The following is an 18,791-nucleotide window of genomic DNA, read 5'->3' on the forward strand; positions in this document are numbered from 1 at the left end:
TGTGCTATGGAAAATCAGAAGTAACGTCGGTATAACAAACACCCAGACCCGAGACAACGTAGAAAAGTAATGAACATTTTCTTCATCGACTAGTTCGAGAATCGAACCCGGGATTTCGAAGTGGCGTACCCATGAAAACCGTTGTACACACTACTTGACCACGGAGGTCATCGAGATGTTATAAATAAATAAAGAAAATATTACAATATTATTAAAACTTACACTGTACAAATAAAGCTTACCAATTTACTCTAGTGAAAAAGAATAGAATAGTATCATTGACTCCAAATTACCTTCATACATAAATACAAACAAATTTGACCTCTTCGTAATATTAGTATAGATTTAAGCCAACTTGTGATCGATATTGAAAGAAGCATGCATGTATCGGATAGATAGTCTTAACCATCTAGGTGCCCCAGGCTCGCCATTCATCAGGCGCCCTTTAATATTCGACCAGGGTTCAACTGTGAGATGGTTCAGAACCTCCTTTGACCTTTTCCCTAGTAGAAACCGGCCCTAAAATTGGGACCATGGGCCATCGCCTCAAATAACTACCTCACTTATATTCACGCGTATAAACTTAATCTTTTTGGTATTTTAATATTTACATTAATTTTAATAAGATATATTAAATACGAGAATTTATTACTAACATTGACCTCGTATAATACGCAACAGGGTATTAGTGAAGTGTTAACAAAAATATTTGAATATTAACATAAAATAAACCTCCGATACCGTTTCTATGCATGTATTAATATGGGAAGTTCTTCTTTTCGTGTCATCTTTGCACGATATGATTATAATTAAACACATTTGATTGATAATACACAAAAGCACATCCTTACATTTTGAGTTATGACTCATAACGTAGCTGTTGTTTCACACGGGGCGAATTTCGTTTGACCAACACGTGATGCTCAAATATTGATCATTATTGATATATGAAAACAACAAATATATAATTATATTTTTGAATTAACTTTTATAATTGAGAGTCATATTTATTTAAATACAATTGAAGTCAGGCGATCAAGTACAAAAGGATTCGTGTGAATAAGCTTATGAAACAACAACAACAACGACAGCCTATAAATTTCCCAGTGCTGGGCTAAAGCCTCCTCTCCCCTTGAGGAGAAGGTTTGAGATTCACATGTGACAGAATATCTATGAAATCAGACATATGCAGGTTTCCTCACGATGTTTTCCTTCACCGCCGAGCACGAGATGAATTACAAACACAAATTACGAACATGAACATTCAGTGGTGCTTGCCTGGGTTTGAATCCGCAAACATCGGTTCAGATGCAAGCGTTCTAACCACTGATCCATCTCGCTTCTCTGAGACAAGACATTTTACTTTACTAATTCGAATTACATTACACGCTTATAATTTAACAAACGGTAATTATCCGGGTAAAACATACATGCATTATTATTGATTAGTAAATAACGGAACACAAATATTTAAGAAAGCTTCGAATGAAAAAGAACATCGATATTAATGACCCTTATTATCTCAAGAGAATTGGGCACATAAAAAAGTGATTTTGATCGATAAATCGAGCACGTAGCTATGCCGGTTTGGTGGTTAGGACGCGTTCGACGGCGCATTCCGTAGTAGATATAGTATGGCTACAAATCGGAGACCGTTAAAAATAAATTATAAATAACGAGCTGGCAATAAACGAGCTGTTCGCGGGTCGTCGATGCGGGCAGATAAATCACGCCGAACTCCGCTTTTGTTATAGTGTGTGTGTTACGAATGGAAAAACTGATGAACAGTAAACAGCAATTGTTAGTTCATATTTCATAACTTTACAAGTGAAACGAACGATACAATTTACTATCAACAACAAATCAACAACAGCCTTTAAATTTCCCACTACTGGACTAGGAGGCCTTAGTCCACTCCCTTTGAGGAGAAAGTCTGGAACATATTTCACCACGCTGTTCCAATGCGGGTTGTTGTAGACACGTGGCAGAATTTCTATGAAATTAGACACGTGCAGGTTTCCTCAAGATATTTCCTTCACCGCCGAGATAATAAAAACGAGATAAATTATGGGTTGGTTGCTTGTCTCGGTTTGAACCCGCAATATTTGATCAAGTTCTAACCGCTGGGCCATCACATAAATCTCAAAATATAAATTATAATCGCGTATTTGACGCAATTAACACGTTCAATACTTCGCACTGATGGCGTCAAAACGTTAATCGAAAACAAAGAAATCGAAATTCGTCGAGCAAACTTCCCGAAACGTTTGCACATCCACAAAAACATAGTATCGCAAACAGGATAAGTAAATCACGGAGTCGAACGAGAACGCAAAAGGTGTTAACAACGGTGTCGAGTGGCTTTCGACACCCACCAATTATCGCTTGGCTGATATCTACATTTTAACTTAAAATGAGTAAACGGTTACTTCCGATCGAATGTTTACGGTCACAATAATAACGAGCTTTATAAAACGGCGTCGTATTCGAATTTTGAAATTGTATATTCAACAAGCGGTAAATTAATTACGTTTCCAAGAAAACCGCACAGATATAATAATAGTGCGTGTATATATATTTTAAAATTGAAGCTCCACAGATATGCTGTCCGTGCCTTTAGTGTATTTTATATTTAATATAGTTTATTTTCATATATATATGATATAACAAATCGAAATATGGTATTCATATGTAATTATAATCACGTACTCATTTATATCAAAACTAGCGACACGCCCCGGCTTCGCACGGTTGCAATGCTCATACAAAATGTACTGGAGAATGTCTTACATTGTTCCCAGTTTGTCTGTCATTCTCTTCTATATTGTGCATGTATTAAACATAATACTTTTTCTTGAATCAATCTATCTATTAAAAAAAACTAAGCATACATAGGGACAGACAGCGGTAAGCGACTTTGTTCTCTACTATGTATAATATAATATAGTTTTTTAATTGTCATCATAGGGTAACTTTGACATAAAAGAATTGATGTATGGAAATTCATATGCAACACAATTATTATCACGTATATAAGTATATATTTATATATCAATTAATATATATATATTTATATATCAAAGTAGGCAAATCAGAACCTTTTTTCCTGTAATTTGTTTTTTTTTTTTTCGTTTAATATCTGTGACGAGGGAATAGTAAGTATTTATACTTAGACAAGGTTACAAGTAGGTACTACAGTACCTAGTATGTATCTAGTAGGTAGCTAGTACTATCTAGTAACATACATGCACTATTCAGGTCACGAGCGCTTAATGCCTAAACGAAGCATGATACGGATGCATTATTTGATCGACTCAGCAAATGACATTCAGATGTGAAACAATTTAAACAACACAAAACATTCATGAGATAATAGAATTAAACTGTTCAAAAATGGAGCCGAGATGGACCAGTGGTTAGAACGCGTATATCTTAACCGCTGATTACGGGTTCAAATTCAGGCAAGAACCACTGAATTTGCATGCATTGCTTGGCGGTGAAGGAAATCATCGTGACTAAAATTCTGCCACACGTAAATCCACCAACTCACATTGGAGCAGTGTGGTGAAATATCCTCCAAACCTTCAAAGGGACAGGAGTCTTTAGGCCATCAGTTGGAAATTTACAGGCCGTTCCTATTATGTTAAATGACGTCGCTTTGTTCGAACTATATTTAAACGAACAAAATAAAGTATTACGTAGAATACAGTATCACCAATAAAATTCAATTATAAGTTATGAAAACCAAACCAGAATCCACAGTTTAATTTAAAATAATACGGTTTACTTGCAGCTGGCGATAATGGTCGCCAGAAATTTCGAGGCTGTATTTCCTCTCGAATTAAGCCTTAAGGGGAAGGATCTTCGCCCTGTTACGATAAATACGCTTTTAAGGCAGATTGCTTCCTACATTTCCATGGTTAGTCAATTTTTTACTCGCCGCATCAAAACGGTGGGCGTGGCTTGCATAGCCCAAAAAATTGGGTCGTAAGCCGCACGTTATAAGATGCAATTGTATTTATTAATCATTAATGTAAATGTAACGGCGATCATAAAAATAATCTGATAGAAAGTTACACTACTATATTGATATAGGAAAAGGAACGCACATATTCACTATACTAATAAATGTGAAAGTAAGCACTAGCGCGCACTGGTAACTTTTGTCACGGTGACTGTTTCGTCACTCTTGTCAAATCCGTGAATATGTACAGATGCAGACACAAATGTCACCCAATTGTCACGTCGTAAAGTGCGCGCACCTCCGTACATATTCATGGACACGACAAGAGTGACGAAACAGTCACCGTGACAAAAGTTACCAGTGCGCGCTAGTTCTAACTCTGACTGTCGCTCTTTCACTACCAAACTGCTGAACCGAATTTTATGAAATTCGGTATTAAGCAAATTTGAATTCCAAGGAAGGATATGGGCTACTTTTTTTCCTTACATAATGACAACCAAAACCCCTAAAACGCGAACCAAGCTGTCGCCCACTAGTTGTTTATAAAAATAGTGCGTCCTTTATAAGAAATATATTCATTGTAACTTATGTGGGTCGGGTGATTGACAAATGAGCCAAGTGGTCACCACTCTCCACAATTATCGGTACTATAAGAAATACTATTCAATTCCCAATAACCAATGGGCCAACCTTGGAAACAAAACCTTGGAATAATGCAATATCCTATGAAACACAACAATACTTGCTTTGCAGTAGAATATATGATGACAAAACCTATGTGACCATCTGCTTGTATTAAAAACATCAAACTATTAAAAACTAATTATTTAATTACAACACTTTACTCGATTAATAAGAACACAATTGAAACCAACAATTAACAGGCATACAAAAAAAACATATTGATAAATTGTCTTAAGATATAAACAAGAGATAAGGCAATTTAATCTGAATGTACTTGTCGTATAATATAGGGTGCGACCGACCTCAGCAATGAACGTTTTGCATACTCGAAGCAACAAGCAATTTTCAACATTTCATCTTAGTAGCAGGTGCCAACATAGACTAAGACAGAGCCAATCATCGAGTTAGCCTCATCGGAAACTTGATACCTTAATGGTTGGTTTCGCGCTTACCGCGAACGTAAAAAATGGCTGCGATGTTTAATTATTTCGCCACGCGAGTAAATAGCATGGAAGAAACCGGTGCTGAGAGCGGAACAAAGGCAACAGAGAAACGTCTACATAAAAAAATAATACATTATACTATTTTTATATCGAATACTAGCGACCCGCCCACACTTCGCACGGGTACAATTACTGATACTAAATATAGTACAGATTTTGTTTATTTACGACATCACATTACAATCTTCTAAAATTATCAGCGTCACTCTATCTATTTAAAAAAAACCGCATCAAAATCCGTTGCGTACTTTTAAAGATTTAAGCATACAAAGGGACATAGGGACAGAGAAAGCGACTTTATTTTATAACATGTGGTGATAAAATTAGGATAGTTTATCACAGACGAACAATATATAAATTGTAAATGTTATAGTGATACCACTTAAAAAAAAGTTATGTGTTATGCGAACTGGTCTATGCTTCGTTTAGGCCGTTAAGGTTGATTTAGACAATAGTGCCTTTCGTGATTTAATACTGCATGATTGCAGTTGACAAAACGCAAAATTTACATGCTGCTTGATTTTGAGCATGAAAGAAAGACGAGATGGCCCAGTGGTCAGAAAACACTAACGTTAACCGAAGATTGCGGGCTCGTAACTGATAACACGAGAGAGCTTTCGTGCGCTTAATTTGTGTTTATAATTCATTACGCGCTAAGAAGCTAAAGAAGACATCGTGAGAAAACCTGTACTTGTCGGACGAAAATGTGCCATATGTTTGTCCGCGGCAGAGTAGTGAAGTTGGATCTAAGGCCTCTTTAAGAGAAGAGTTACCTTCTAAGAAGTTTCTAGTCCAGCTGTGGGAAATTTACACCTAAAAACCTTCATTGTTAACCTAATTTCATCTATTACTTGACGTTTATGTAACGGTACAAGAAACACTTTTTCATATCACGCAATTCCATACAGTTTGTATATGCGGCATAAAAACCGGTATAGCGACTGATATAGTTAGACATCAATTCGTCTCTTTTTGTCATTAGTAATTTGATATACTATAGAAGAAGACAAAACATTACAAACACTAAAGGAGGTTTAACCTTTAGCCTCTCTATTTGGCTCTCTATGTTCGTTAATTTCCTTTAATTTATGTTCAATGTCATCAGAGAAAAAAAATATAGTATAGTATTTAGCATCATAGCTGTAATCGTGTGGATTTAATCATAAATTCTACTTAAAATAACCAGTTTAATTAAAATATCACATATAACTATTTCTCAGAGTCACACCTTATTTTAATAAATCTCAATTCATCATATTTATTTAAATATCTTCACCTTTAACATTCATTACGAATATTTATTAGATTTACGACGCCTTGATTAATCATAACCTACTTCCTTGTACATCTTGTTCGATTCTATAACTTCGGTCTTTTATTCCCATTGGAACCAATTACTCGAGAGCCAACTTCCAATATTGGCGAAAGAAGTTTTGAAGGGTAAATTACGATCGTTTAATACTTATGCAAACACGGCCATCGCGGTCTATGTAATCGGATTAATTAGTAGCAAATTCCTACTAAAGCCCAAGAGGAACTTCCTATGGTAGTAAATAATTGGAGCAACAGGTGAGAAATAAATCACACACAAACGAGGTTGTGATTAAGAAGCTCGTATATCAAACGCTGAAGGGCGTACCACACGTGAATAAGTAATATTTCTATTAAATTGACTCCTAAGTGTTACACGAAGGCACAGAACCGAAGAGGCAAATAATACGAACGCTCATGTGGAGTATAGTTCGCGTGATCGTCTGCATAAATCGTTCGTATTTTGAAGTGTATAATAAATCAGAATGCATTTAACGAAACCTTCCATGTATTGTTTATATTAAAAGGTTAATTTATTTTTGAAATATTTAATGCTATCTCAATTTTATATATTCTACTAAATCCATGTTGAACCAACATGTTCAACAACAAACTTTAATATTTTGACTTTATCATTATCCAGAAATGGACTATTTACTATATATATATACTATATATAAGTACAGCCATAGTACTCGTACTTTTAAATGTAACAAAGATTTTAAAAATATCTTTTATTTATTCAGATCATTAATATATTTTTAGCAATATAAACGATTCGAAAGAGAAAAGGCAAATCATCTTAAAAGAATCAACATAATTTCCATTCTCAACAGCGGGGAGGCCAGCGCTCCTCTGACACGCCAATTAAATAGCAATTGGTTGCCAGTTACAAATAAATTTATTTCACGCCTTTGCTTTTATCTTGTATCGCCTGAATTGTTCTTTCTTTAACAATCGCGAGGCGACGTACGTTCGCACTCCAGACGAGTGAGTTGCGAACGTGAGATATTCTAAGAACTTAAAACGGTTCTAACTTTTTTGTTAAACAAATATTTTATATTTACATATTGTGTTTTACCTGTGATGTTCGAAAACTTTCCTTATTATCTATTTCCTATACCCAATACAGTTAAATGTGTTCAGTTTAAATACCTAATTAGTAGTATATTTTGATATTTTTTAAACATTCTTTTAATGAAAACATAAAGGAAAGATTATCTATCTAAGACGTAAGCTTTATGTAAATTTTTTTTTTTTTATTTAAATTAAAAAATTAAATAACGAAACAGATTAAAAACAAGAACACGTATAGCAGTAATAAGACGCAAATAAAAATAAATTTACATAGTAATTCACAAACAGGCGAAGCCCTTAAAATAGATTTCAAAGGGTATCGTTAACACGTTGCGGCGTGGTACTCGATCAAGAACGAAATAAATCGAGATGTAATGCACATCGAAATACCTGTGCGCCCATTGATCCGTCCGCAGCCCACACTGCATATTTAAGGGCACGGATATCTTCGTAGATCTCGCAAAAAGTGCACACGCTTCGCCCATGTAATGATTGCCCGCCATATCGAAACGAGGAATCCCTTGTAAAAATTACCGACTCATAATAGGTACCTGAGTATTTTCGGCGAGATTTCTGATTCGTTTCTTATCATCTCATTTCAATCTTTCGCTTGTTATGATGCTTACTTTGGGAGGTACTCGGCGAATTGATTGAGTCGCTTGATGTTTCGCTAAGATTCCTTTTTAAGATTTCACTTTTAACACGTATTTTTAAAGATGGTTTTTTCGTAAGGACTGACAGAGCACGTTTTATCCTAACTTATATTTTAAATAAGAAAGTCTCTGTGTGTGTGTGTGTGTGTGTGTGTGTGTGTTACACTGTCGCGTCTTAACTTGCATGTATGTGTGTCACAGTTGCAGAAAAGGAAATAGAGTACATAAAACTGCCCCCCCCCCCATCGAAACAAGTCAGGAAACTAGTCTCATATAAGAATTAATTATGTAATTGAATATGCGTGGCTGATAACAGTTTGTTATCTATAGAAAGTATTATTTACTTACCCCCTTTCAATAATAAAGCAGTATCGCAATCTTATAGTTAATAAGCCAACGTTGGAAACCTGATTTAGCTGCGCCACTTGTAATTGAAAACCGTTGAGTATTTATTTGAATTTTATTAAGCTTATCTAGATATTTATACTTCGGCCTACGCGAATCGGAAGACGCGGGAATACTCTAAGAAAAAGATACATTCAAAAAAAATATCGTCAGTTAAAAAAAGTATTTAAAAAACAACAAAAAAATCTTTTACCACATAAAATATAACTTGAGTTAAATACAATATAACAAATCCATATAAATCCTCGTATTTATTGCAAAAACATAATATTTCCGTAGATACGTTTTCACTCTTAAATAACAATAATAGTAGCGCGAGGTATCGTAGAAAGAGAATAGCGGTATTCGTTTTAATATGATCAGGATAATTTCAAGATACTTAGCGGAGTCAAGTAATGCAAACTGTTCCGAGAACTACCGTCTTAACGGTAATGCTATGATTGTTCCAGATACTAGAAAATTACAACAGAATTATATTTCGATGTTTATTTTTATTATTTCTTTGTTTGAAATCATATGATCATTGAATTGCTTTAAATTAAATTATGAAACTAACGAGCAATCTAAATAAGATCAAAGTAGCTTTTGTTCGCTCAGACATCGCAATCACAATTATTTTCAAGATTAGTCGAAACATAAACAAACAATAAACGTTTCGTTTAATAAAAGACGCGGACGCTATCGAGATCAGATCAGATAACACTATTTGATTAACTGAAGTATTATTTATTTTTTGTATCTAAAAACAATATACTATAACAAGAATACTAGATCTAAGCTGAAAACACTGAGCTTGGAATTAATAAGCTTCAAATAAAAATATTTTACTGACATGAACTAACATAACTACTATCTGACCTTTACTAATAAAATAAAACTAGGTATATAGCACATACACTGAGGTAAGATAATAAATAAATATCTGACAACTTCACATACATACATTCTGATCCCAAGTAGCTAAAGCACTTGTGTTATGGAAATCAGAAGTAATGACGGTACCACAAACACCAAGAAAAAAGACAACATAATATAAAAGTAATGAACTGTTTCTACATCGAATCGGCCAGGAAGCGAACCCGGGATCTCGGAGTGGCGTACTCATGAAAACCGATGTATACACTACTAGACCACTCGAACCATCTCGATATCAAAGTACATCTAAATCGGTTCAGCGATTTAAGCATGTTAAAATAGCAGAGTTACTTTCGCATTTATATTATTAGTATATAAGTCATTTGCACAAAACGTTAGCGCGATGTAAAAGACTAGTAACGCCATCTATACATTTTTTATTAAAACAAAACTACCTCAATGTGCTAATAAAATGTAAGATTAAATATTTTACACATAAACACTATTATTAAAATTCTTTACACATATTTCATATTAAAACGTCACTGTTGATCATGAAATTTATATACAGCGAACGTAATAGATTAAGCGAGAAATACTAAATCTCACAGTTCTGATAGTTATCACACGGCAATGTCGTGTTATAAGTACCGCCGGAGCTATTCGGTAGTACGTTGTTACTGTTCAAATCCGGCGATATGAACTGAACCATCAAAGTCAAGTATGTGACTGCATCGTGGGAATCTCTCGTACTGTAGAGCCATCTCGTGCCCTTTCAACGGTACAAAGCGAACGATTCCGCAGTCTATTCCGATTGGCCATTACATTTGATATAAATGCAGAAATTAACCTAGATACGAAGAAAAATAATTACCATTTAAAAAAATAATGCCGCCCAACGTGGGGCTCGAACCCACGACCCTGAGATTAAGAGTCTCATGCTCTACCGACTGAGCTAGCCGGGCTTGTGATAATGCGATGAAAAATTGACATAACTTTGTAACAGTTTATCTTGATACATTTTAAGGCAAATTGTATTCTTAATATTGATAAAAAATTTGACAGAATGTGTGTTTAAATTAAGTAAATATTAATAAATCAGGCATATAACAAAATAATACAGATAACAAAAATCTCGGAATTCATATTCGTCAATTTACATACTGGCATAATACTTATATAAATATAATTTATCTTGTGAATTGTCAATAAAAAAAAATTTGATAGAGCCTACTTTAATAAGCATGTTTTTTCCATGTTTGTCAAGCCTCTTCGAACAACTGGACGGTTTCTAATGAGATTTGACGTAAAAGCAGATTAAGTCGTAGCACGAGAGACAACATACATTTCTTATGTCAACTGCGACGCACATAAATAACAAGTATTAGTTCATAAAACGTTCGTTGATATAATATGATATATTATTTATCATTTCTTTGATTAAGGAGAGTTCTGTCGTTGACAAGGCGTCGCGTCCAATACTCGTACATATGGAGTACCTAATTTGAGTGCATATTTTTATTATTTTCTATTATTATTATTCCTAAAATACTAATCTAATACACACATTTAACAAGATTGTTCACGATCATATTCGAATCGTTTTTCTTATTCGAAAGCAAAAATAAGCTATTAAAATCATAAGTCACCACAGTGTATAATATTTTTCTATGTCATAACAAAATTTACACAATCTTTTAAATACAATTAACTAAGTAAGATCTTTTTAAGTCTTTCACTACCATTTTACCTTGAAATAAAATATTTACTACTATTATTTGAACCACCATTTTGTGATTTTTTTTTCTTTCTTACAGTTTATTTCTCGATATTTATAAACAAAGTTAGCTTTATCAATCATATTTAAAATAATTGATATATTATTATTATAAAACTATTAATTAACTTTTTGTTCGCGAATCATAATTCTCAACATGAAAAGTTTATGAATCATCCTGAATCATAATTTATATTAAACGATAAATAATTAATAGAAGTCGAAGATCTAACCTTAATTTACAATCAAGGGCATGCAATACAAGAACACCCATTTCCAGTATTATAATTTGCGTTTTAAGAACTAGTTTAGAGATAATTCTACATATTCCGCGATATAATTAAAACACTTCATGGTAACTCATGCTCCATTTTAATGAATTAAATTCAATTGTATATTCCACAATTTACAGTCAAGTCCTCTTTTAGTTTGTTGGTTTGTATCAACATACCTACATTACTCGTTTACTAATATTATTATAAATGCAAAAGTAACTATATCTGTCTGTATGTCCAAATGTCATGAAATTAGGTATGAAGCAACCTTGAACTCGGAGGAATATGACACTTTTTTAAACGTAATTCTTAAAATGCGAATGATACCAAAGGCGTCAATGAGTTTTCAAAACATCAACAACAGCCTGTTAAATTTCCCACTGCTGAGTTAAGGCCTCCTCTCCCTTTGAGGAGAAGGTTTGGAACATATTCCACCGCGCTGTTCCAATGCGGGCTGATGAAATGCACATGTGTCAGAATTTCTATGAAATTAGACACATGCAGGTTTCCTCACGTTTTCCTTCAACCCCGAGCACGAGATGAATTAGAAACACAAATTAAGCACATAAATATTCAGTAATGCTTGCCTGGGTTTGAACTAGCAATCATCATTTAAGATGCACGTATTCTAACCACTGGGCCATCTCGACTCTTATAAAAACAATATACAAAAATATACATTAACGATGTAGTTTCGACTTATACATCAATAAATAATAGCCTCAAAGGAAATTGCCATCAATTCGCGTCTTCTTCGAAAACAGTTAGGTGCGCTATTTTACGTACAGAAATTCAAAGCGAAGGCGAGGGGCGTTCCACAAACACTCGAGTCGTGTAATTTACTCGTTAGGTCACATCGGCGATGCTTTCTGATGTATTTCCACACGTTATTTTGTTACATGTTTCGTTTTTACTTTAATCGTATGTTATGCGGAAATTAAATTAATGTCGTTATCGAATTATATATTTCGAAAACGACACTTTCGCTACACGCTTTACACGTAAATAAGAAGTTTTTATAATTTGCCTGTAATCACGTCGAGAATATTAAAAGTGTTAAAGTGTAGCTTTCTTAACCTCGGGCAATTATTAAAGCATTTGACCCGGGTTTTGAATCAGTGACCTCATTATATGAAGCCGTACAAACTACCAGACAAATCAGGCAGTTAGGCAAGATTTAATGTACATTTAATTAGATAACAATCTTAAACTTAATTCATTTAAATAAAAAACTTTTGTTGTGCACTTGTATGCAAGTCAATATTAAAATTCTAAATACTAGCAAAACAATCTCGTTGAAACACAAACCTGAACCTAAAAATGAATCAGTTGTCAATGTAATGGCAATAAGATAGTCTTATATACTTAAGTTTTTATTAATATACTATTAAAATTATATAAAGTAATGCATGAAGTCAGTGTGAGTGTCCGTTATATGCTAATATACTCAATTACCCTACGGGCATACTAGACGAAAACCTAGCTGTATCTGCAGCTGCTATTATTGTACACTAGAACCAACGCCGGCAGCGTGGACCAAATTGACTTTACGGGGTAAAGTAGTATCCTAAATTTGATTTCGGAGCCAAAATGACAGTTGTCACTGTGTTTCTTAAAAACTTATAACCTTGCTAAACTAGATAATATAAATTTAATGCTTAAAGAAAATTGTCCGCTAGAGTAACATCAAACTCTAATTACAGTGCAACATTCGATGAATACTTAATAAATCTCTCAATAAAAAAACACTTGTGCAACCTTAACGTAGCACGTTCTTCTTATTCTTAGCTTATGTATTACGTATATCTTACATCTGTATATTATAATACTAGATGAAATTTTGCCTACAGTTTTTGGCACTAGCAACAATAGATTCTAGTAGTAATTTTAGCACGAGGAAAAAAAATTGAACGAACGTTTAAAATTCTTCTCGAATATATATTTTTATTTATTTATTTTCTACTTCTCGAATATTTTTTTTACGTTCTAGACGGTACATCGTTATTATATTAGAATGTTCAAAAATTTAAACGTATAATAGGAAAATACATATATATTTTATTTGCAAACTATATATTTGATCTGAACTAGGTTGAATTTATGATTATAACAACTGATTATTTTATATTATACGTAAGGAACATTTTAATTTTAATTTGGGTGTGTTTCATTGTATGTCCATATAGTATATTAACACTATATTATTTAAATATAATGCAACCGAACAGACAATAGGATTTATTAGGCTCATTCTATTGATCTAATATACTAACAAGTCTTGTCGGTATAAGTCTATCGTATTTAACATAATCGTAATACTAGTTCCCGTTACATCATATTGGAATACAATTCAAGAAAATAAATCAACGAACTAGAACTACATTTTACAATACATCGATTATTCTCCATGAATATCTAAACCGATTTATTATTCAAACACTTCAATGGAAGACAAAATGTACCATATTTTCGATACGCATTAAGGTTTTGTTGCTCTGAAACGGCTTGTCAACGCGTTACACTGTCGTTGTATTGCTCTGTAAAGTTTCTTTGGGACACGGAAAATTATTGCGATATCGCATTTGAATAGAGTGAGCGGAGAACGAACAAGTCTATCTTATTGGACTCTAAGTTGACAACTTAAGCCCCTAACTTGTAATAGAGCGTGCAACAAATCACTTGTTGCGTGTACTTTTCGCCTATCGCGAGACACGAATAAAATTGTTGGAAATATTCCTTTGTAAAACAATATTCATATTGACATCAACTTTTATATTCCAAGGAAACCTCCAAATCTTCTTAAGGGGAAAAGAGGCTTTTGCTCAACCGTGAGTTACAAACAGACCGCCACTTTGGTATCATAAAATCTTCCAAAAATTGATAGTCAAAATATATATATTTTGAACGTTGGAAAGATAAATAATGTTATTTACGCGTTACGTAACGGAATAGGGATATGAGTTAATATGACCAATTGGATTTAATTTAGCAGCTCTAATTAAGTTCATTAAAGAAACAAATCAAAAAGATAACCTTAAAATTAGTATTAAAACCTGCAATCTCTAACGATGAATCAGTTCAACCGAGGATTGCATACCTGCAACAAAAGAAAAACGCACAATGTATTTCAAACATCAGATTAAATTGAGGACGAGACATTCTGTAGATAAAGAAGCAATGTTTATCAGCGGACGATTCATCAATTTGTTTGTTGTAAATGTTGAAAACATTTAAATGTGCAGCTCGAGTTGGGACAATGGCTATCGATCGATATAATCTTTGATAACTGGACAACCGCTGACGAATGCCCGGCTCCCGCGACCGGTACTGAAATTATTATCTCTATTCTATGATTGAAACAACGTCTTACGAATATATAACGTTTGAACTTTATTATGTAATCATATACAATGTACGTGTTGGGATTGCAAAATAAATTATACACTTATTTTTATCTTCTTATAAATATTTATATGTATTTGATTAAAATGAGATTACCCGTGGCTGGTGTTCTATTTTCATATCTTTATGAACCCACGATTTCGGGATCAAAACCGCGTAAGCGATACTGGTTATGTCTTTCTTATTAATAATAAATAGGATATTTTTAATTTCTGACTAGATTAATTGATATGACTTTAATACTCACTAAATTTCCTTTACTTATTCGAATAGATTACATTTATTTATATAATATTTCTAATAAGATATTAATTTCCTCCAATATGTTGTCACAGTTGCCAATATGACATAAGCTTCGATTTCTTCTAAATAGAAAAGCACATTCCACTAGTCACTACGCTTCATTGCGGATTGGTGTAAATACATTTTATCCGACATATTCAAATTTCATCTAACAATACTTTTCTTTATCACAGAATATAGAATAAAATTTAAAAAAAGCAAAATTTAGCACATTAACAACAAATCAGTAATGCTCGCCGATGTATTCCCAACTTTAATACAAAAATATTAACTGAAAATAATTAATTAACAAAACAAACCTCAATATATTTTGAAATGAAAATAAACGATATAATAATAAAATAAATTAAAATATCGTTCAAACCAATATGAGAAATAAATCTTTAACTTATTTAATGATGAAATTGTGCGAAGCATATCGTGATAATATCGCGTCGAAACGCTGCGTTCATATGGGTACAAGAACATGTAATCTTAAGGACATTTTCAATATCCTATTATCTTTAATAGAAACATCGCAATAATAGTTAGTTTCAACTTACTTCAAATCGTCCTAAACGATTGTACAGATACCGATAATATTTTTGTGTAATTTATACATTTATATCGGTAGATGGCGCTACGATCGGAAAGTAAATATTTACATGGACATTTTCTACAATTATAAACAGCAGAACTAACGCAATAATGCAATCAATTACATAAAAAATCCTGTACTTTAAAAATGTTTTTTGTCCACATGTGCACAATTGTAAAAACTTAATACTATATATACATATAAGGTTATACAATAAATGATAAAATAATTACGATAGCATCAGATCGAGATGCATCGATGACGCGCAATATTCGAGCACTCGTATAAAAATACAACTAACGATATGTCATATGTCAATTGTACAGATAAAAATATGATGGGTCGTGTATTAATTCATTAATAACAACGAAAAAAACTATATCGTATACAGCGTTATAAACCCATCTTAAAAACATTAAAAGATTCAACACAAATTTATATATTATCTGTTACGTTATCAAATTAATTTTTTTTTTTTTTGATGAACCGGCTCTTTGTAAAGAATATTATTACAGTCCTTTGCTTATAACAAAGATTAAGTTTTAGACGTAGATATTCTAATCAGAGAGCAATCTTTAACATCTTTATAAATTGTCTCGTACGATGTTAATAATAGTTACTTGGCACGAATGTATTGAGCAAAAAATAAGTACATTTATAAAGAGACACGCAAGATCGGGCGGCGCAATAAGTAATGGGCCGGGCTCGGCGTGGCCATCGATTGCGCGCGTTATCTCAATAAAGAGCAACAGACTACGTTCATTAACACTTTGACACGGCACAATCATAAATTGTGGAACCCCGCCGCGACCCGTACGCTTACCCTTCTCTGCACCCCTGGTACCTGGCCCCTGGCCCGCATTCTACTTTTTGCGATTTCCATTGTTTTTGGTAGACGCCCCATAAACTGTAACGGTCTGATCTCCGATACGAGCGCAGGTGTCACTCTTCACACGTTTCCAACTTAATTAACACCGCTTTTGATGTGTGAATTTGAACTTCACATATAAACGTATGTATGTACAATTCAAAATGCAGCTGCGCAAAATTACTTAGCAAACTACTCAATTTGTTATCTCATACGATTTTTTTTATCTTCAGGACCACTATCATCAATCGTATCCATTTCAACGGGCACATGACACAATGCTGATACTAAAAATTTTGTGGGATACGTACAAGGAAATTAAATTACAACTGACGATAAAGGGCATCGTCATTCATCAATAAAGATAATTCATTCGTGACTAACAGGTAAGAATATAAAATGAATGTGTGTAATTCCAAACGACGAAATCAACAGCATTAACTGTCCAAAGCTATCGCCAAGTACATAAAATATCGTATCCAAAGTTACAAACATGGGAAGTCATTAAACCAACCGGCATGGCACTTAGGAAACTCCTATAGCCGTCTGGCCAAGCATAAAGATCAATATCTCGGTGGCTCGCTGCCAAATCTTTTTAATATCGTCCCAGACGCAACTGAAGAGTGGTTACGAGCGATAACAACAAAACTATTACGTGAGCAGTCCGTTCGCGAATTGGTCAGCGAGCTGACGGTATCTCTAGGTCGCTAGTTAAATCTTATTGTCAAGCACAATAGGAAATAACGACTGGGAACTTTCCTTGGAACACTTTCGAGCTGATAAATTCCATGGTATCGTTGTCTGACCAACTTTTAATGAGAGCAGCTTCGGTCCGATTTCAAAGTACTGAAAAGACTTCATAGTTGGTGAAAATTAAGCGACACTAAGTTTCGCGCCACTCAATACTTTATCTATCGACTAAAGATTACAATTTAAAAAAAAGTTAATAAAACTTTTCTTATTGTGTTTAAATAATAGAAAAAATTATCAAGCTCTAATGAATGCGATATCGCTTTTGCTAAAGCAAATGGTTCAATAAAGGCAGCGTGAATGAAGGCGTTAAGTTTCACACCGTATCGCTCCCGAGATCCAACACAAGCAACGAAACGAACACCTATTATCATAAAACTAACAATGATGTAAAAAATCAAACAAACATAGGATTTAATGACCTAGTAGTTCCTGGGACGAATACCAAACGAAGCTAGGGAGGAAATGGCTGTAAAATAGATTTTATTGGGGGCTATTCAACATCTAAGGCCTGGTGTGGCATCGGGCGCGTACTAATCAAATATATAAATGACAGTAATCAAAAAATTTACATATTCATTAGACTCACTACGAATCGTAAACAGATATTATTTTTTAATACATCGTATTATAAAAAAGTAATTAAAGCATCGATCGTATAATTAAGGCATTTTTTAATATTAGAACTTGTTCTTAATTCAAATATAACGGCGTGATATTTAACACTAGATGAATGCTTGCGCTTGTGTGGTCCGACCAACTGTTTTTTTCTGTCAAAACATGGGTTTTCTGCGAATAAAAAAGTTACCATGTGTTCTAAAATTATTCAATGGTTTTGAGTAGCTTTGTATCCGATTGGATATCATTGAACGCAGAGGTTTTACAGAGTCATAGAGCATTATAATCTAATACAAATTAAAAAGACTAAATCCGGTAATTTTTTTTTTTTCTCGTATTACTTTCTTTTTAATAGCGTGTTTTGATGGACTGATAAATGGATTCTCTGATAGTAAGTTAAGACCACTACACATAGACATTAGTGCATTAAGACATTAATAATTTCTCATTTCACCAACATTAAGATAAAACTAAGATTTTATCCCTCACACTTGTAGTAGGAAGACAAGCTGAACAGAACAATACTACGTATTGGTATTTGGAGTAGAATACATGATGAGAGGATGGTAATCATAGCCGAGATACACATATACAAAGCCTCACCAAGTCAAATTACTATAGATTCTAATTACACTAAGAATCGTATGCTATGACTTCTAATTATAAAGATATGGCTTGAAAACTTTAAACTCGATACAAGTTTTTAAACGAAATGAGTTCCATTATATATTATTATTTAGATGTTCTTAAAAAATACAATTCAAAAATC

The 18,791-nt window shown here is 33.5% G+C and overlaps 1 protein-coding gene and 1 non-coding gene across 2 annotated transcripts in view; both read right to left on the minus strand.

Moving 5' to 3' along the window:
- The window catches only part of LOC124543931 (lysine-specific histone demethylase 1A), a 336,248-nt gene that overhangs the window by 103,210 nt on the left and 214,247 nt on the right, over nt 1-18,791 (minus strand). The window lies entirely within an intron of this gene.
- Nucleotides 10,345-10,417, minus strand: Trnak-cuu. The gene has a single exon. It is a non-coding gene; the product is annotated as a tRNA-Lys (tRNA).

The sequence above is a fragment of the Vanessa cardui genome, chromosome 3 (genome assembly GCF_905220365.1).
Source record: "Vanessa cardui chromosome 3, ilVanCard2.1, whole genome shotgun sequence".
Taxonomy (NCBI): Eukaryota; Metazoa; Arthropoda; class Insecta; order Lepidoptera; family Nymphalidae; genus Vanessa; species Vanessa cardui.